Source organism: Ctenopharyngodon idella, chromosome 20 (assembly GCF_019924925.1).
Source record: "Ctenopharyngodon idella isolate HZGC_01 chromosome 20, HZGC01, whole genome shotgun sequence".
Classification (NCBI taxonomy): Eukaryota; Metazoa; Chordata; class Actinopteri; order Cypriniformes; family Xenocyprididae; genus Ctenopharyngodon; species Ctenopharyngodon idella.
Genome location: NC_067239.1, coordinates 10,248,668 through 10,270,722, shown reverse-complemented (window position 1 = coordinate 10,270,722; position 22,055 = coordinate 10,248,668). Strand labels below are relative to the sequence as shown.

The 22,055-nt window shown below is 38.5% G+C and overlaps 1 long non-coding RNA gene across 1 annotated transcript; it reads left to right on the top strand.

Annotated features, from left to right (window-relative positions):
* Window positions 1-1,003: 1,003 nt before the first annotated feature.
* On the top strand, window positions 1,004-20,458 carry LOC127502750 (uncharacterized). Its single transcript, XR_007926921.1, has 3 exons — window positions 1,004-1,194; window positions 18,113-18,197; window positions 19,815-20,458. It is a non-coding gene; the product is annotated as an uncharacterized LOC127502750 (long non-coding RNA).
* Window positions 20,459-22,055: the final 1,597 nt, after the last annotated feature.

Genomic DNA, 22,055 nt, shown 5'->3' with positions numbered 1-22,055 from the left:
TGCCATTGTCATGTAAATGAATGGCCAAAGGTATAAAGTTTTCAGTTTTTGTTGAAAACGGTGTCGTGTAAACAGCCCTTTAATCTGAATCAGCTTAATGTTCACCCAAAAATGAAAATTGTGCCATAATTAACTCATGTCATTCAGATCCTGATCAAAACATGTTAACAGGTGTAGAAGAATGTGTCGATTGGGCTCCAAGGTCCAGTTCTGCATATCTGCATATGGTTTAAATGAAAACAAAAGCATTCTCAACTCCTCTGGATGTACGACAAAAGATGTGTAAAAGCGCTCAGGGGTGACAACAGAGAAATGAAAACCATGAAATATTCATGCCTCACATTTTATCTAATATCACAGGACAATTAGTAGTCTCTCTGCCCACATTGATTTCCTTCAGAACAGAGAGGAAAAACAAGTCTGAAAGTCCAGTCATCAGCACAGGAAATGACTCTCTCTATTATGGCTAAAATGGGTGATAGCAAACACTGATACAGTAAACAACATCCGGCATGAAATATTTTAAGACCTATTTTCCTGACAACACTTCAGCTATCCATCGAAAGTTATTGAATTTCAATGTTTTGACAAAAGCCAGAACCTCCATGTTGTGTGGTTATTATTTGTTGCCTTTGTATGAGTTTGTGCCCTTATGAATGTAAATGAATGTCTCCTTTTATTTTTTATGACTAAAACAATGCCAATATCAAGTCTTAATTATTCTTAAAAGTACATTATTTTTGTATATATTTATGTGTGCAAATACTTCAAGAAACACTATAAAATAATTCAAGGTATGTTGTTTAAACATTTTTGGTGTAATGATGACACACATAAACAGCTGATCTTGGCGGAATGGTTTCTGTGCTTGAGGTTAGTAAAAGACCTCCCTCTGTACTCCACCCTCTTCATGTATTCTCTTCCTGGCTTTGATGTGAAACCTCAAAGAGGGACTTCAAAGCCTCTTCTAAGGAAAGGGAAGAATGTTTATGTGAAGAAAATGTCAATACTTGGAGTCTATCGGCACAATCAAATTACTTATCACAGCTAATAAGCTTGTGGAGAAAGCAGCGCCAACCTTTTACCAACAGGATGATATGATCTTTGTTGCACTCAAGAGCTGATCAGGAATGTTGTTTGCCAAGGATCAGGTGTAAGCTGTGAGATGTGCTGGAGTGTTCCGGGGAGGCAAAGGTAAGAAATGGAGAGAGACATAGAGATTGTGTTGGTTATACTTTTTATTGACCAGCACCTACCCAAGGACGTAGTAAATTAACCAGTACCCATACAACCCAATAAAATAATAAAACTACTAACCCAAACTGAATCCTGAACTTGCTCTATTACACTGCACATTATAAAAAATGACATAATGTTACGTCTGAAGATGTCTCCGCCCTAATTGGACGTACGAAGGCGCATCTGCTGATTCGTCTTTTTTTTTTTTCATCAATGTCAGTCTTTCTGTCTTCTAGCTTCATACCTTTTTTCACTTTTTCGGCTGTACATGTACTGATTCTCTGGTTGTCTCTAGTAAATTGTATGATAATAAGTTCTATTGTTCTATTGTCTAATTTTTGCTCTTTGTATCACAAAACAACAACTCTGCTTGGAAGGGGAATATGTTATTGGTTACCTGCAGTGCTGAGAGTTTAGAATGCTTCCAGATTTATAGATATTCTTGCACACTTCTTAACATATTAACTTAGTAGCGACTTTTACTGAGTTTGGTTTCTCATTAGACCAGCACTAACTTGATTTACATTTCCTGAGAAAATATAATATGGCCTAATATGAAGGTGCCTAAAAATAGTTTGTCAATATGAGCAGTTCTTTTTTTTTTTTTTTTTTTTTTTTTGAAATACAGCCATTCACCTGTCATGACTAATTTGCTCTTGCCTCCATTCTGCTGATTGATGCTTGCCTGCACTGCACCTGGCTCCAGCACATTTCTTGCGACCTGTCACCTTCCTGTCATTCAAATGTGAAACCCACAGAAACCAAAATAATGCAGCCAAGAGTCAGAGGGGTTGATCTCCCTCCTAAGCACTGACTGTTCTTCTCAATCTGTCAGAAAGAGCTTGTTAAGTCTCCTTATGTCCACCTCTCAGTCAAGTCCCTGCCTCAAAGACTGCACCCTTAATGGTTACTTCTGCACCCTCTTCACCAATGACACCTCTTCACCAATGGTCTGTGAAAAGACCATTTGCATTTGATCTCAACACAGGTGGGTTAGGTTTTAGATCAGTTGGTTATGTACAATATTCTGACAGATTCTCTGTTCTAAAAGCACGTGTGCTGTTTTACAATGAGATTTACTATGGTAATACATTATTTAATAAACTAACTATGGACCACAGTTAAACTATACACGTAAATACTATAGAAACCTTTCATTATGAAAGGTTTCTATAGAATCAAGAGCTTTAAAGCTTAGGCCTCCATGAATTATAGATAAAGCTGTCATTTTTTCTCCTGTGTAAAATCTGTTGAGTTCTAATGATCTTTTATTTTAAGATTCTGGCTCTTTTGTTTCAAGTTGTTGGCTTCCAGGGTGAAAAAAAAGAGATGACAATACTGCAATCTTTAGGAGGCCGATGAAAGAAAACTTTCTGTTAGGGAGCCCTAACAATCTACCTACTGTCATAATATTTTAACTTATCTCTATATACTGATGTTTTTGTTGTAAGTCACATATGCATTTCAGCTTATATTCAATGATTTACTGTCTTTATGTCTTTATGTTATAATATTGATGTAAGCAGTCATAATTTTATTATTATCATAATATTATTATGCTGTCCCCACATATTTGACTAATACAGGTGATTCCAAAAAAATATGCACTAACATTATCTTCCCATCAAAGGCTGCTCATGCTACACACCATATTGTGAGTCTCTTAGGTAACCCTTGTGAAGCATCTTCACAGGTAACCCATGTGAAGCAGACTTTTCAAAAGAGTTCTTATTATGGAAATAACTTTAAAAAATACTTGAACTTTACTTAAAGGGATAGTTCACCCAAAAATGAAAATTATCCCATGATTTACTCAACCTCAAGCCATCCCAGGTGTATATAAATATCTTCTTTCAGACGAACACAATCAGAGATATATTTAAAAATATCCTTAGTCCTCCAAAGTCCTCTGATGGTTGTGAATGGGAAGTGTTTTAAAGTAAAAAATAATGCACCCATCCATAAAAAAAAGTAATCCATACGACTCCAGGGGGTTAATAAAGGCCTTCTAAAGTGAAGTGATGAGTTTTTGTGAGAAAAATATCCATATTTAAAAGTTTATAAATTCAAATAACTAGCTTCCGGCGGACAACTGTACACAGAATGCGCAAGTCGATTTGCAGCAGTAGAGTATCCTTTGACCTGATGCACAACGTAATGACAAGGCACAGAGGATAGAGCAAAACAAATCACTGGTCGCGGATAAGTCTGAAACGCAAATTTTTAAAGAGAAATTTCTGAGGATTTCAATATAAGAGGAGCTTAAATTTGTTGCACAGCGCTATTTGTTTGAACTGCGAGAGGCGTCTAAGCTTACAATACTCCTACATCCTGCATCATACATCGCGTCAGAGGATTACTCATTTGGCACAAGCCGACTTGCGCGTTCTGCGTACAGTCGTCCGCTGGAAGCTAGTTATTTGAATTTATAAACTTTTAAATATGGATATTTTTCTTACAAAAACGCATCACTTCGCATCAGAAGGCCTTTATTAACCCCCTGGAGTCGTATGGATTACTTTTTTTTATGGATGGATGCATTATTTTTGGCTTCAAAACTTTTTGTTTGTATTACTCTGTGGTAAAATTACAGCACCACATATTGGTCTGACATGTATACTGCATTGTTTTGAGTCAGTTTCAGTGGTTTTGTGTGTATGCAGATATTTCTTGAGACAAGGAAAAAAAAAAAAAGATTGAATAGGGAAAGCTCTGGCTTCGTGTGGATGTGGCCTAAAAGAATTAGACAGCCTTTGCATTTTGAGTTGAAAAAAAAGGAAAATGTACTGTTATTTCTGTTAGTAAAAGTGTTCTTTCTGCTGCCTCAGGGCACATATGAATTCTGTACCTCATCACTACAGTGAGTAAACCTAATCAAGCAATTTCTCTTGCCTGTTACCAGAAATACTCCACCAAGAAAACCAGAGGCATAACAGTCAGTTAAGCGGAGATTTCAAAGCTGACACAGTATTGCTGGCAAAATTGAAATGATTTTTCCTTTACATTCTTTGAGTCTGTAGCTCTGTTCCAAAACCTAGAAAGTTGCCATCTTGGCAATATTTTTTAGGCATCATAGGCATTTCAAATGTAATGTTTATTCCAAACTGTATGCAAAAAAAAAAAAAAAAAAAAAAAAAAAAAATCGCTGCTTTACCTTGTTTTTGCCAAAAAATTAGGCCTGCAGGTGCTTAGATCCTTTGTGGACAGGATACTGCAGGAAAATTTGTGGATACGTATTTATAAAATGTTGATTATAAATATGCTTGTTCTATATTTCATTCAGTGCTTAAAGTATTTAGCTCCATCTAAGTATAAGGTAACACTTTAGAATACTGTTCTGTCATTAATGAATAACCACACAGGAACAAATGCGTAACATAATATTAAAATAGTAACTGCTATTAAGAAACTCTGATTAACTAATAAGTAAGTAATAGTGCCCAGCTGAATGTGGTTGTTCACTATTGGCTATCAATAACTCCTATTTTTTCATACCTCCCAGTGCAGTTCTAAGAACTATTATATACATGTTCATAATTAAAATGTTAATAATGCATAATGTGTAATTAATTAGTTAAGATCATGGCAACACACTAGTAATGACTCGAGTATTACCAAATAACTAATTATTTTAAAGTGAAAAAGTGAAAGTGACATGACGTGTAGCCAAGTATGGTGTCCCATACTCGGAATTTGCGCTCTGCATTTCACCCATCCAAGTGCACACACACAGCAGTAAGTAGTAAACACACAGCCATTTTTGCTGCGGCGCTGCTTGCTCAAGGGCACCTCAATTGTGGGTAATGAGAGTGGAAGAGAGCACTGTTCATTCATTCCTCCCATCTACATTTCCCACCAGTACTGAGACTCAAACCTGTGACCTTTGGGTCACAAATCTGACTCTTTAACCATTGGGCCACAACTGGCCCCAGTAGGAACATAACTAGTATTGACTGAAGTCATTGTGAGCTTTTGAGGTTTTTGTAAGGTTTTGGATAGTAATTGCTTCTGATGGATTTCGTAACACTTGAGCCATTGTAAATGTGTTCAGCATTCTGCAGTAAATATTTTTGGGGATTTTAAGTCGGAAAATGAGCAGCATATATTAAAATTTAATGTATGGCTTCAGCAGGTGTGTATTATGATACTAAACATGAGTCCTCCCCAGCTCTACAGCGCCACATAATTTTCTAATGTAAATCTGTGGTGAAAAATGGAACTGCAGTGGACTCTAATTGAGGGCCATTGGGGCAGATTTCAGACTGCCCCACTTATTTTTCATGATGCACTATAGGTAATCCTCGTTCCAGACCAAGACGATATTAATCAGCTTCAGCTATGTGTATTCAAGAATGCATCAGGTCTATGACATGCCTGTTCTTCGGAGTAGCATATCCAATTAATGAAAGTATAAATCCTTTAGTTTAAATGTGCTCATGTGAATAGACTTTTATAGTTGTGTTTTGTTTTATTTGTTTCAGAATACACATAGCTTTCTTTTCTTCACTGGAATTCCTCCACAACTTGTAGGCTAATATTTTAAAACAACATTCCGAGGCAACATTCGTTCTATGCGTGGGTCCTGCAATTAAAGCCTGTCCATCAACATTACAGCACCATGCAGGCTAAATAGCGCAACCTCTGCCAAAAGTGTTGTTCGTGTGTTCAGCAATTACAATATAAAGCTTACAAAATGTTTATCATAAACTAGTGCTATTTATATAACAATCTATCTTTGCTACCAATATTCTGTTAATATTCTTGTAATCAGTTATTTATTGACCTCTCATGCACTTTAAAAATCAAAATAGCTTGTCTTGATTTGACGTTTCTTGATTATATTCTATTTTTACTTATTCTTTTTATCATTGGATTAATTCATTGAAATTTGTTGTTCTTTGTCATTTTAATGTTTGTTGGAATTGTTGTTTTTATATGCTGCAAACTGGATTGTGTCACAAAGAATTTCATTGTGACTCAGTTACAATGACATCAAAGAAGTCTAAGTCTATTCTATTTCAGAATATTAAGAATATTAGGCCTATAAGTCCTGAATCTTATAGAAACAAACAAATTTAAAGCATATAAGCACTGACACCACAAACTGCACCTTAGCTCGGCATTGTATACAGCGCATTTTTGAATCAGAGACTGTTCTATGAAGCCATGCAAAATTAACATCCTCCATTACCTTGCATATCCTTTAATCGATCAGAAAAAGAAATTTTAACAGAAGCCTGAACATGTTTTTTTTTTTTTTTTTTTAAATTTTGGATGGATTCCCCCAACCACAAAAAAAAACAATGGTTCTGCACAATTCGCCTATAGGCTGTGTGACATTTTTTAGCCAAAAACTAAGAAATTCACCAAAAGAATTTAGCAGTTGATAACATGACGCACTGAACATTCTAATCACACCGGTGTGATCGTACACTTCAAAGGGTTAATTGTCAAATGTAAAAATATTGTTTTTTTCATTTGGAAGCTGCTTTCAAATCCATTTGGCTCAAAAATCTAAGGGGTTACTTGCCCCCTCGGTTTGAATGGGCATGACACCTCTTGTCATTATTCAAAACCTTACAAAAACTTCAAAAGCTTACAATGACTCCAGTCATTACTAGAGTTATCATGCTTTTCACTTTAGAATACTGATCCAAGTAATTAGTAATTCCTTCTGAAGGATTTGGTAATAGTTGAGTCATTACTAGTAGGTTACCATGATCTTCACTTTAGAACTAATTATACATTGTAAATTACTCTCATTAATTATGAACCTATAGTAGTTCTTAGTATTCCTCTGGGAGGTATGGTATGAAAAAAAAATTGTAGTTACTGATTATCTAATAGTTAACTACCTCATTTCACTGAGCGCTATACTTACATATTAAAGGGATAGTTCACCCAAAAATAAAAATTATCCCATGATTTACTCACCCTCAAGCCATCCTAGGTGACTATATGACTTCTTTCAGACGGACACAATCGGAGACATATTTAAAAATACCCTTAGTCCTCCAAGGTTTATAATGGTTGTGAATGGCTGCCCAGATTCTGAAGACAAAAAAAAAAAAAAAATGCACCCATCCATAAAAAAATTTATCCATACGACTCCAGGGGGTTAATAAAGGCCTTCTGAAGCGAATTGATGCATTTGTGTAAGACAAGTATCCTTATTTAAAACTGTATAAGTTTCTAAACTACGCCATGTTGTACAACGCGTAGTACTTTATGTCATCATGTAGAACGTCATGGCATTGTGTACTAAGTCGTGGAAGTTTTATAAAGTTTTAAATAAGGATACTTGTCTTACACAAACGCATCAATTTGCTTCAGAAGGCCTTTATTAACCCCCTGGAGTCGTATGGATTCATATTTTTATGGATGGATGGGTATTTTTTTTTTTTTTTTTTTCAGAATTTGGGCAGCCATTCACAACCATTATAAACCTTGGAAGACTAAGGATATGTGTGATATGTGTTTGCATGAAAGAAGATAGTCATATACACCTAGGATGGCTTGAGGTTGAGTACATCATGGAATAATTTTTATTTTTGGGTGAGCTATCCCTTTAATTCTTTAATCAGAGTTTCTTGTTAGTAAATAGTAATTACAAAAATGTTAATATTGCATTACTCATTTGTTCTTGTGTAGTTATTCATCAATGACTGAACAGTATTCTAAGGTGTTACCAAAAAAAACTTAGACATTTACTGTTTGGTCCAGCTCAAGTGCATTGTTCTAGAGTTAAAAGGCAAAGCAGTACCTTTAACAATGAGGTGAATTGCTCTCTTAATTGAAATACATGAGCTGCTTTTCTAGGAAGTGAGAACAAGAATTTCACCATGTACTTCTGTTGTTTGCAGATGGTTCATCCTATGAGTTCAGGTGAGTGGATGTTAATATTGACTCAGTGTGAGGTGGGGAACTTTGGAGTCAGGGAGATGTGTCAGCAAACACTGTCCAATACATAATCGCCACCAGGCCATAAAACAGGATCAGGACAGGATCAGCATTGATCGGCAGCTTAATCGCAGTGTTCTGAGAGATAGAGATTGTGTGTGTGTGTGTGTGTGTGTGTGTGTGTGTGTGTGTGTGTGTGTGTGTGTGTGAGAGAGAAAGAGAGAGTGTGCCCAATGCCCCATCAAGTGTAAGTGGGTCATACACTCTGATTTATCTTCTCAAACCCAAAATACACCATGCACCATATCATGATACTCCTTGATACAAATAACAGCAGCTCCAGTAACCCCCGATTTAAATCACACATCAAAAAAATTAGGCCACAGTGGCCGAGTTTTTACACATGCTATTCCTGAATCACTCTCTGCCCTATGATCATGAAGTTTGCCCGCCAAATGACTAAAATACATAGTGACCTGAATGATTCAGGGTTTTTTAATTTATGAATTTGGCAGATGCAGAAACACATTCCCAGTCCTGGTATTTGCATGCAAATACCAAGAAAAATTAACCGGCTTAACTTTTTTTGGCTGGTCATAAAGTGAGTTGTAATATATAACTTTGCACAGAGTTGGTAAGTTATTCTATCTTACCAGTCGCATGTTACCTTATTGTGGTTTTACTTCCTATATCATTGTGATAAATGTGTTAAAAATACTTATGTAAATTTGGTGGAGTTGCTTAAACCAGTGGTTCTCAACTCATGACCCCAAAATGGCTAGCAAGTCTGTAAGCAATGATAATTAATAGCCTAAAATGTGTTTTTCAACTATTTAATCATGACAGTCAGGATGGAAAATTAATTTGCTCCTCAACTTCACATCCTCAAAAAACATGAACAAAACTACATAAAGTAAATGAAAATATATGTTGCTTATGCTGGTTATTAATAAAATGGTCTGTTTTTATTTAGCTATGTAATGTTAAAAATGTTTAATATGCCTATCCAGTGTCACAGACACGCCAGGCTCCAACACCCACCAATCACAGCGCACTCCATCTCCTGAGTACTGATCACACGCACCTGCACCTCATCAGCACGCTCATCACCATCAGTACAAAGGACACTCACTCACACACACTCAGTCACTGTCCGGTCTCGTTCGCATCCATCTCGTGGTTCGCATCCCTTCTGGTGGCCGAACATGGCATCTGACGTCAGAAGGTACGTGCAGGGGTGCAAGGAATGCACCATCTCGAAGAGCCCTCGCCACCTTCCAGCCGGCAAGCTCCTTCCTCTGCCCGTTCCAAACCATCCCTGGTCACACCTAGGAGTTGACTTCATCACAGACCTTCCAGCCTCCAATAACTGTACCTGCATCCTCGTCATTGTGGACAGATTCTCCAAGTCTGTGAGATTGATCCCCCTAACTGAACTACCCACTGCTATGCAGACTGCTGAGCTCATGTTATCTTGTATCCCTGAAGACATCGTCTCTGACAGAGGACCTCAATTCATTTCTCGAATATGGAGAGCATTCTTCTCGCTCCTAGGTGTGACCGTCAGTCTGACATCCGGCTACCATCCCCAGTCGAATGGGCAGACAGAGAGGAAGATCCAGGAGATTGGTCGCTTCCTCCGTACCTTCTGTCACGGCCACCAGGAGCCAGTATCTGGGTTGGGCCGAGTACGCACAGACCTCCCTGCGCCAACCATCAACTGGACTCACCCCTTTCCAGTGCGTACTCGGGTACCAACCCCCACTGTTCCCCTGGTCAGGGGAACCATCGGACGTTCCATCTGTCGACTACTGGTTCCGAGAGAGCGAGAGAGTCTGGGACTCAGCACACCATCAGCTGCGTCTGCCCTGCCGGAAGCTGAGTCCCAGGTTCATTGGCCCATTCACCATCACCAAGCAGGTCAACCCGGTCACGTAACAGCTCCAGCTTCCACCTCAGTATCGCATTCACCCCACATTCCATGTGTCACTCCTGAAACCTCACCACCCTTCTGTTCCTCTCTCCACAGAGCCTGGCGTAGCAGCAGCCGAACCCCCCCTTCCACTCATCCTGGACGACGGTGCAGCCTACGAGGTGCATGAGATCTTGGACTCCCGGCGCCGTGGTGGCCAGCTTGAATACCTAGTGGACTGGGAAGGCTACGGCCCCGAGGAGCGCTCTTGGGTCCACAGAAACGACATACTCGATCCCAACCTGCTTCACACCTTCCATGCAGCCCATCCCGACAGACCTGCCCCACGTGGAAGAGGACAGCCACCACGACGTCGGGGTCCTCGGCCCTCAGGAGCGGGCCGGGGGGGGAGGGTATTGTCACAGACACGCCAGGCTCCAACACCCACCAATCACAGCGCACTCCATCTCCTGATCATCACCATCAGTACAAAGGACACTCACACACACTCAGTCACTGTCTGGTCTCGTTCGCATCTAGACTTACCTACATGCTTACCTCAAGGACTCCAAGCGATCCACTCACCTGTCTCCAGCGTCTCCTAGTCTCTCCTTGTGTTCCCCGTCTGTGTGTGAGTGTCTCCAGTCTCCAGCATAGTGTGTTCTCCACCGTCTTCCAGGATCATCACCTATTCAACACAAAAGGACAGTATCATCTATTCTCATCTCACCATTCATCTGCAAAGTCACTTAATACTCACCTGCACGTCTGTTTACTCTGCTGTTGTCTAATAAACTACCATCTCTGCCATCTTCTGTCTCCGACCCTTCTGTATTGTAACATCCAGTTTATAGTAACTATAATAAATATAAGTTTATATAATTTTAATCTAATTTTATTTACATTTGTACAATAATCAATTTTGGTGCTTTAGTAAAATCTGGTTCCTAAATCATAGCCAGTTTAAAATGGGTTTAAATATTTACTTTTGCTGCCTGCTGGTCTGCTAAACTTTCATTTTAAGTGTATTTTTTGCAGCACAGGTTTTTAATATTCCTGTTCTTTCAGTGCTCAGAGGTAAAAATTTTGTCCGTGGTAATCAACAACATGCTACAAATGCAACACATGAACATTAGGTAAATAACCTGGTACACATTGCTCTAACAGCTTTGATACCAACTTTGTTGAACTCCTGATTCCCCATTCTACAAAAACTGCATAAGACAGCATGTATCTTTATGAACCCCAAACCACTAAATAAAAACCCCTGAAATAGAAGAAGCTAGAGTAACTGTGAGGTTTATTTCTTGTTGTTATTCTTATAGATGCTCACCTGCCCATTTCTGAGCATGACCTTTATTTAGGAAAGCTGATAAATTGGCACAAAGGGATTCATGAAGAAAGGTGCCATCACTAACAGGGACAAGGATTGCTTCTACTGGTTATCATTTGAAGGTCAGTGCTAATTTGAGCTCTTCTGATGGAGGGTGTGTGATGGACAGACTGAGGTGGAGGTATAGTGTGAACAAGAGAGCAGAGTGATTGCAGAAGGCATGTAGAGGTACTGATAAAAGGATGAAGCCTTTCTCCTCTCGCTGTTGTCTTTCATTAGTCCTGTCTTTTCTTAACACCTCAGCTATGTCTTTATGTCAAGCTGAAGATGAGGTGTTTTGTGAGCCACATGAGCAAACAGCATTCACACAAACCAAACAGCCTGAACTCTGACATCAAACAGTGTATTTAAGCATGAACTGTACAAAATGATATTATGTAAATAAAAAGATTATTGGAGTATATTTTACAAAAAACATTCAGTATTTCCACTTAAAAACAAATCAGTGTGTGTTACATGCCGTTTGTTTGTAATTATTTGTGAAATTTACCAGCAATTTCTGAGTGAAAATTGAGTGAAAAGTAAATTCTAAAAAATTTTTCAGTATAATACTTACTGTTCATACATCATTAAAAAGTATTATGCATTAAAAACATGCAAAATCGGGTGCTTTAATTGCATGTTACTCTTTTGAGAGTGATTTCTACCTACGGAGCCGTGCATATGACATGCAGGAAAAAATAGTAGGCTAAGTCGTTCCCTCGATTTATAAATCGTGCACACGATTTACTTATTTGTTCCCTCGATTTAGTAAATTGTGCGCATGCTTTACTAAGTCGTGCGCAATTTACTTTTTTTTCCCTGCATGTCACGTGCAGGGCTCCGTATCTACCACAAGCATTTTAGACAAACATCTATCTTATTTTTTAGAAATAGCATTTAAAACAAATTTGATTCCTGTCACAATCTGTGTGTTTAGTTTCATTTTCATGTTTTCTCATCAGTCACATGTTTCTGTTTGTTCTATTTTCTTGCCACTATCTGTTACCACGGAGATTCAGTAATGATCACACTTGTTTGTATTAGCCTGGGTATTTAAGTTCTTCTTTAGTTCTCTGTCATTGTCCGGTATTGTTTGTCTGTGCGTGTTACATACGCTGTTACATTGCCTTTGCTATTTTGGATTATCCTATTTACTTTGTTTATTAAACTGAACTTTGATTATTATCTATCTTCATCTTCCTTGGACCTAATACATTACAGAATTCCAGACCGAATATAAAGATGGAATTTGCTGCAGCATTTTCTGTCCTTACCAAGGAAGGGCTTTCTTTCATGGAATATTCATTTCAATTTTGCCAGCTTGCTCAGCGAACTACCTTCCATGATATGACTCTAAAGTCTCTGTTTTGGATAGGGGCAAATTACAACCACTCAGTAGATCTCCCAGACATTAAAGGGGACACGGAGGGAAGCTGTCCTCAAATGTCTGGTGAGCATTTACCCCCAACTGGAACTATCCGCCACGTAGCCAAGCCAAGAGTAAGACCCAGCACCTACGCCCACTGAATACACCGCAGACTGAGAGACCCAGCTGATTCCCGCCACGGAGCCAAAGCCAGAAGCCACCATAATATCTGTCCCAGTGGGAGTATTGGTAAAGCTGGGAATTGATGAGTGGCTGATTGACTGGTAAAAGGAGGTAGTGCTTCCCACCCTGCCCACCCACAAACATTATTTACTCCCAGTTCCTTCCTGTAAAGGTATATGTTTGTCACCGCTGGTCCTGCCTAGCACAAAGCCTCTGTTATTGCCCTATATGGAGATTGTGTTGTCATCACCGATCACACTCAACCTCTCTCTCTCACCTATTCTTCAACATCCAGCCGGTCCTTCAGCCCTGTCCTCACTGGTTCCCTTCAGCCCCTCATATTTTACCCTGACACATTGCTGTGAGGAAAAGCCTCAGGTTCTGTGGTTGCTAGCTTCGCCAAGTAAAGTGGATCCCCCGGCTTCACATCCAGCCACTAGCCATCCTCCCTCCATCGACTCCACTGTAGGCTGTCATTCTGCCAGCCTTCTGGGTCCTTCTTCCACCATCTACTTCACCCTGGGTCCTTCTGTCTACTATCTTTCCTGGACTTTTTACACCATTTGTCCTATTTCCATTTAGCAAAACTAATTTTTTTATTAACGACTACACCTACCCCAACCCTAAACCTACCCTTAGTGATTTATAGTGCATATACACTTTATGAGCACATGTGTTCCCTGGGATCAAACCCACGACTGCATGATCATATGATTGCATATTGTTGCATATTGCAATGCTTTACCATTTGAGCTACGCAAAACCCAAAATATGATGCAGATAAAAGGGTACAATGCATTAAAACGAAAGTGTCCTGTTGTTGATAGGGGCACAACTTTAGCAAACGCTCCTATGGGACGTTTTTCATGCATTAAAATGAAAGTGTCCTGTTGTCGATGGGGGTGCAACTTTAGTAAACGCTCCTATGGGTTGTATTTCAGGGAAGTGACAAACAACCTTTATGGGCGTATTGGTTGGAGGACATGTTGGTGTGCCTTTGCTATCTTAGATTATCCTATTTACTTTGTTTATTAAACTGAACTCTGATTATTATCTATCTTTGTCTTCCTTGGACCTAATACATTACAACTCCACTGAGTCTGTAACAAGTTTCTGAAGCTGCTCAGAGATCAAACCTTATAAATCAATGAGCTATCAGAGGCTGCTTATAGATCAGTTATTATTTTTATTATGCATTTTTCAGAACACATGCAAACCATAGCATTGTTTATTCATGAAGACTACTGACAACGATAACAATTGCTGTCTTTAAAACATCTAAAAACTTTTTTCTTTGTTTAATCCTAACTCCCGCACACCCAAGTTACAGCTGCCTGTTCTTGTTAAAGTAGGAAGTGTGTCATGATGACACAGTTTCCTCTAGACTGTAATGCATGTCCTCTAAAGCACATTAGGTGAACTGTATGCTCAAAGATACTAACATAGTCACTCCTGAAGTGATTCATTTACAGTTGCACATTGACACCAAAGGATTTCTTACAATACCTGTGCCTGACGCTCAGGCTCTGTTCCAAAAGCTACACAGTATCACTTTGTAGGTAGCATGGTAACATCAAACTTTATTTGAATTAACTGCTTGAGAAGGAAGTTATGTAGGCAGTACACACACACACACACACACACACACACAAAGCGTAGGCTTTGGATAGAACTTGTATGTGTGATATATTGTATATGTCCGATTCCTCAACTCCACAACTGTTTTAGAGAATTATTAGAGCACACATTTAGTAGATTTTACAGAGGAGGCTGCACACATACATATGAGGTGAGAAGCTGCGGATCTGGAGTTAATAGAAATAATCAATAATCATGTTGTACGAAATGTTCACATTTGCATTACCACCATCTCCATGAAAGTACAAGCTGTCTCTAATTCCCAGGGTTAATTACCACATCACATGTAGTTTGGGGAATACAGCACTCTGAACTTAATTATCGCCCAAGACGAAAAAATTACATAACACATAACCACAAAACTTCCCTATAAAGACAGAGGACAGAGCGACACATGTCATAACCACGCCCACCAGTTATTGGGCTATTAAAGTAATGGGGGGGGGAGAGAGAGAGAGAGAGAGAGAGAGAGAGAGAGAGAGAGAGAGAGAGAGAGAGAGAGAGAGAGAGAGAGAGAGAGAGAGAGAGAGAGAGAGAGAGAGAGAGAGAGAGAGAGAGAGAGAGATAAAACTGACATTTGGATATTTGACTTAACAGTGACAAAATGTTTACTGCACACGTAGGCTTACTGAGGCATACTGAGTGTCAGGATCCCAAAATTTACCCATTCTTCCTTCTGATGCTTCACGTCTTATTGCCTGTATCCACTTTTGTCTCCTTAAAGGCTGGCTTTTACAGTTCGGTAGCTTATAAAAACTTAGTTCTGGGTTTTTTAGCTTGTTTGCTGTACACCTTGTCGCACAGCAGCTTTAAGGCATTGTTCTGTTTTTTGTTATAAGTCAGAAATGACAAGAAGGCAGCCTCACGCAATACAAAGTCAATGGAGACGGTTGGATTGCCCCCCCCCCCCCCCCCCCCCCCATTCAACATTTGTCATTCTCTAATGTTGACTGTCATTAAAATGCAGAAAAAAGCAACACAAAGAGACAGAACTAATTTTATTAGAAACTGCATTCATAACATTCACATGAGGACAACATTTTTTCATTGTTTTTTTCAACTGCTTACACACATTTTCAAAACTTTGCCTTTTTTTTTTTTTTTTTTTTAAACTTTACACACAAATCCAAGAATTGCACACACAAAATGCAAAATACCTCACATCTCTTCCAACGTTGCAAACACCTTTGCCATAATATTCTATTTTGGATATATCATATACACATAGTTATTCAAAACCTAAAGCTTTTCTTTCATAAGCTCCTATGTACATTTCTGTACAAGATTGAAAGTAATTGGCAGAGAGATGTTGAAAAATTTATAGTAAACACGAAAACAAGATTAAAAGCAAACTATTATTATTATTATTATTATTATTTACTGTAAGCTGTTACATATAGAATTGTGTGTTGTGTTTTGCAAAAAGTGTTTTATAAAATTGAAAACTGAGTCTAAGCCAGATAATTATTGTATGGTTTGCAGATTTGGTGTGTGGTTCTGGTGTTTGAGTATCAGGTTTCAGAAACTGTGTGACAAGTAAGGATTTTGTGTGTAAGCAGTTGAAAAAAAACTGTAAAATGTTATTTTGTGTATTGTACTTTTTATATTTTTAGTATAGTATACAGCAAAACTACAGCACTTCCAGTAGGCTATTTTACAGAGCTGTCAACACTAGAAACGAAACCCAGATGGCATGCCTTCAGGCTAACACAACATGCATATATAAAATTATATGTTATAAAATTGTGTGTATATATATATATATACAGTGGGTACGGAAAGTATTCAGACCCCCTTAAATTTTCCACTCTTTGTTATATTGCAGCCATTTGCTAAAATCATTTAAGTTCATTTTCTTCCTCATTAATGTACACACAGCACCCCATATTGACAGAAAAACACAGAATTGTTGACATTTTTGCAGATTTATTAAAAAAGAAAAACTGAAATATCACATGGTCCTAAGTATTCAGACCCTTTGCTCAGTATTTAGTAGAAGCACCCTTTTGATCTAATACAGCCATGAGTCTTTTTTGGGAAAGATGCAACAAGTTTTTCACACCTGGATTTGGGGATCCTCTGCCATTCCTCCTTGCAGATCCTCTCCAGTTCTGTCAGGTTGGATGGTAAACGTTGGTGGACAGCCATTCTCTCCAGAGATGCTCAATTAGGGTTTAAGTCAGGGCTCTGGCTGGGCCATTCAAGAACAGTCACAGAGTTGTTGTGAAGCCACTCCTTCGTTATTTTAGCTGTGTGCTTAGGGTCATTGTCTTGTTGGAAGGTAAACCTTCGGCCCAGTCTGAGGTCCTGAGCACTCTGGAGAAGGTTTTCGTCCAGGATATCCCTGTACTTGGCCGCATTCATCTTTCCCTTGATTGCAACCAGTCGTCCTGTCCCTGCAGCTGAAAAACACCCCCACAGCATGATGCTGCCACCACCATGCTTCACTGTTGGGACTGTATTGGACAGGTGATGAGCAGTGCCTGGTTTTCTCCACACATACCGCTTAGAATTAAGGCCAAAAAGTTCTATCTTGGTCTCATCAGACCAGAGAATCTTATTTCTCACCATCTTTAGCAAACTCCATGCGGGCTTTCATGTGTCTTGCACTGAGGAGAGGCTTCCGTCGGGCCACTCTGCCATAAAGCCCCGACTGGTGGAGGGCTGCAGTGATGGTTGACTTTCTACAACTTTCTCCCATCTCCCGACTGCATCTCTGGAGCTCAGCCACAGTGATCTTCGGGTTCTTCTTTACCTCTCTCACCAAGGCTCTTCTCCCCCGATAGCTCAGTTTGGCCGGACGGCCAGCTCTAGGAAGGGTTCTGGGCGTCCCAAACGTCTTCCATTTAAGGATTATGGAGGCCACTGTGCTCTTAGGAACCTTAAGTGCAGCAGAATTTTTTTTGTAACCTTGGCCAGATCTGTGCCTTGCCACAATTCTGTCTCTGAGCTCTTCAGGCAGTTCCTTTGACCTCATGATTCTCATTTGCTCTGACATGCACTGTGAGCTGTAAGGTCTTATATAGACAGGTGTGTGGCTTTCCTAATCAAGTCCAATCAGTATAATCAAACACAGCTGGACTCAAATGAAGGTGTAGAACCATCTCAAGGACGATCAGAAGAAATGGACAGCACCTGAGTTAAATATATGAATACTTAGGACCATGTGATATTTCAGTTTTTCTTTTTTAATAAATCTGCAAAAATGTCATCAATTCTGTGTCTTTCTGTCAATATGGGGTGCTGTGTGTACATTAATGAGGAAAAAAATGAACTTAAATGATTTTAGCAAATGGCTGCAATATAACAAAGAGTGAAAAATTTAAGGGGGTCTGAATACTTTCCGTACCCACTGTATATACAGTATATATATATATATATATATATATATATATATATATTTTTTGTGCTCGTGCTTTATCTATATTCTACTACACTATTTAGATCACGGGTGCATATAGTTTTTACAAAGTGAATAAAACAGTTTGACTTCCCAAAGGAACCCAAGAAGGGGCCCGGGGTCTAGCCGGAGGGAGTCAGCAGCATAGGCGGAGCCAAGGAGCTGCAAGACACCAGCAGAGCAGGTGAGTCCAGAGAACTGCATAGCAAAAAAAAAAAAAAAAAAAAAAAACTTGCGTGCAAACCTTCCTGTGAGCAAACTCTTAGTGCAGTTCTAGCAACAAGGTTTCTTTGAAAAGATGCTACATGTGTTGTCTTTTTAAACATTTATAGTTTGTAGGATACAACTTTGTCCTCTTAAAGGCATCTTCACTAGCCTTTTTGAATCAAATCTTATGGCATAAACGAATAAGAGATAAGAGATGTTTACCTGTGTATGTCCTTCTATATCTCCACAATCAATGAATGATGTATGCATTTATCAAAAATTCACACATGTATTTTCACACACACAGTATGAGCGCAGATAATATAAACAATGTGTGCTAAATCAATTCTGTCTGCAAAGATTCACATGAACTTCTTTCATACCTTCTCCATCCTAAAGATATTAAAATTTCCTTTGACAGAGAGAGAGAGAGAGAGAGAGAGAGAGAGAGAGAGAGAGAGAGAGAGAGAGAGAGGGTATGTGCATAAAGAATAAAAACAAGTTCCTTATCTCTGTTGCCTCAGGGTGGGAATTAAAACATTGAAGAGGGGTGAACATGAGGAACTCCTTCCAAATTGCTCTCATTACTGGATGCATTCACCATGGCAACCTGCCAGTTCTAAAACTCACTTATATTCCTGAAATGAGTAAATGTGTACAGTGACCACTCTTTGAACATATGCCTGCCAAATATTTCTCAGCGCTTTATATGCTTTCTCAGGCTTGAATGACTTTGAGACAAACTGACATTTTGTTTGGTGTTGCATAAGAATAATTTCAGTGAGGCATATCGTGTCACACAACACCTCAGTGGAGAGTGGTTGGGCTCTGATAAAGCAAATCCTGTCAAGCCATTTGGCTAACATTTTTGAAAATGAAAGCTGGCCAACAATGACAGTTTACGTTTGGTACAAAGAGTGATAGAAAAATAATCTATTAATAAATAAAATATCACAAAATCAGATACACAAATGCTTTTGTGGGTGCCACCGTCACTGTTATAGTTAGTAGATAATTGGTTTTATCTTGAGAGCCCCATCTCAGTCATATTAAGTATCAGTGCCCAGAAATTTGTTTAGATAATGAGAGAAAAGAAATTCAGTCCTGGCTCACACAACTGTTATACACTATAATCCATCTTTATAGCTTCATAAGACCTCTGTTTCCAAAGCACTTGTTATAGATTATCAAAGCCCTAGAACAACAAGTTTTTCTTAGAAGTCAAAATGCAGATAAGTCCTTATAATCCTTCAAATTCGGTCAGTTCTTGGTTCTAAAAATTGTTATCTGATTGTGTACAATTGATCGCTGACAACTTGGGAAAACAATGCTAAATTAAAATAATAATAAAAAAAAAAAAAAAAAAAAAAAAGTCTTTTTATTTTGATGTTTCATTTTATATAGGCTATGGCTATATATAGTATTTTGCTACAAATTCATCTGCCACTGCCACTTAGAAGTTCGTCAAGTAACTTATTACAAGTCACTAATCACAAACATGTCACGTAACAAATGCACATGATCATTTGTGCCTGAAATCAGTTAAACAGCATATGCTAATCCTTCTGCTTTTTCTTTCTTGTTTCTATTTCAGGATGCCCATCCTGAGGTTACTAGAGACTTGACCAGCTGCAATTTAGATATTGTTTCACTTGTGAAGACTGCAGATGATGCCAACGATAAATGGGCTTACAAGACTGCCATAATATTGTCTTGTAATCGCAATCATTGTGATCACAAGCTGTTTTTACTGTCTTGATAATGCTTCTTTTATAAAAGTGGTGCTAACTACTAAGTAATGCTTAGTAATGCTAATTACTAGTGTGAAACTAGTTTCTCTACTGGGTTAAACTCAGGGTTTTGAACAATAATAACAATAATAATAAAGGGTTAAGTGCAGTGTCAAAAGCCCTATTGACAGGAACCGAACAAGGTTTAACAAACCATGACAAATATTACTGTAAGTTAGTTATGGTGTTTTGGAATAATTATGCTACTAATTTTCAAAGAAAAAAAAAGTAACTGAATAAACAGTCAAGCATGTTTACTTTCAGGTCGTCAGATAGAACCTCGGTATTCTAAGCATACATTCTAGTGGAGATTTTAGCAGAGGCTCTCCATGGTGCCTCCTCTTAAACATCTTTCATATGGCTCTTCAAAAGCACTGGGCATCTTCTCTGTTTGGCTGTCAACTTTTGTTCTTTTTGAAAGGGAAGATCTCTTTATGAATGTGAAAGAAAGTCAAATGCAGGTCTCTGGTGGAAGACATTAAAATGAAATTAGATACATGTGAGACACGCAAAAGCCAAGAAGTTAAAAGGAATTAAATAAAAGAGACTGAATCATTATTGTTTGCTTTACCAACTTCATAAAACATATGAAAAATCAATGGATGTCAATTCAATTTAGGTATGATTGAACTGTTGCAATTTTATTTTAACTTATTTTAACAACTAAAAGAATGTTATACATTCAATCTTTACTTTTTCGGTTGCAATTTTTTGCAATTACAGTATAACTCAGAATTGATTAAATGTTCATTTATTATATAACATTCAAAGAAGTTTGACTAATCTTTGAACTATGTAGTTATCTGCATGTCTCATCCATGAGGATGCAATGAACAAGCTTGTTGAGAACCAGAACCAAGCTGACTGAACAAGTTGAACTTTAGCTATAGTGTGAGTCACTTTATAAATATGCCCGACACCAGATAACTGATAACATTCTCAAAAAAATGTATTCATTCCCTCTGCACTGGCTACCAGCCCCTTAATACTGCCTGCACACTCAACACTGTTTATTTTAGCCTTTTTTTGGTTTTCTTAGATGCTCGGAACTCGCTATCACTTCCAAATTCGACCCAAAAGTCCACCCCGTCATCTCAGACTTATTAGTACCTAATAGCGAAACAATCACACATTTGATTAAACAAAGCAAGACAGACCAAACCAAAAAAGGCCATTTTATCTATATTTTCAACCTCTCATCGCCAATCCAACCATACCAGACCATCTTGTGTACCTCCAATATAAAAGCTCTCAGGCTAAATCCCCTTTTAAACCTCTATTCATAGATGACTCCAACAAACCTGTTACATGCTTTTGGTTCCAAAAACACCTAAAATCCGTTCTCCAACAGTCAGGCATCCCAGCAAAAAATTTCTCCAGTCACTCTTTCCGCATCGTGGGCAGCAACCTCAGCAGCCCAAAAAAGCCTCTCCCAGCAGCAGATCCAAGCTTTCGGAAGATGGTCCTCAAAAAAGGCCACCAAACCCTCATCGGTTAAAAAAAAAGCCTCTGTCCGTTACCCGTCCAATGCTGTGAGTCTTCATTTCCCATTGGACATGAGAGAGCCCTCCCGGTCAAGCGTCCATGTTTTCTCTTTTTTCCTCCCAGCTAGGCTTAACCGTCCGATGCCTTGACTCTTGATCTCCTGTTGGGTGCAGCGAGAGCCCTCCCGGTCGAGCGGCCATGCTTTTTCTTTCCCTGTCCGGCGAGGCTTATCCATCCGATGCTGTGAGTCTTGATCTCCCATAGGACGCTTCGAGAGCCCTAGCATTGTGTTTCAGAGAAACAATTATGTGAACTTTGCATGTTTCCTAAATCTCTGCACACATATCATGGTATTTTTGTGCTTTATTACAGTAAAAAAAATAAAAAAATAAAATAAAATAAAATAAATAAATAATAATAATAATAATAATAATAATAAACATAAATACATCACCTTTAATATTGGCCAAACAATATTTAATTAAAATGTCCATTTAATCTTATCTGGCCACTTCTTTATGATAGCAATGCTACAGCCACTAATTTCTTTTGTAAACATG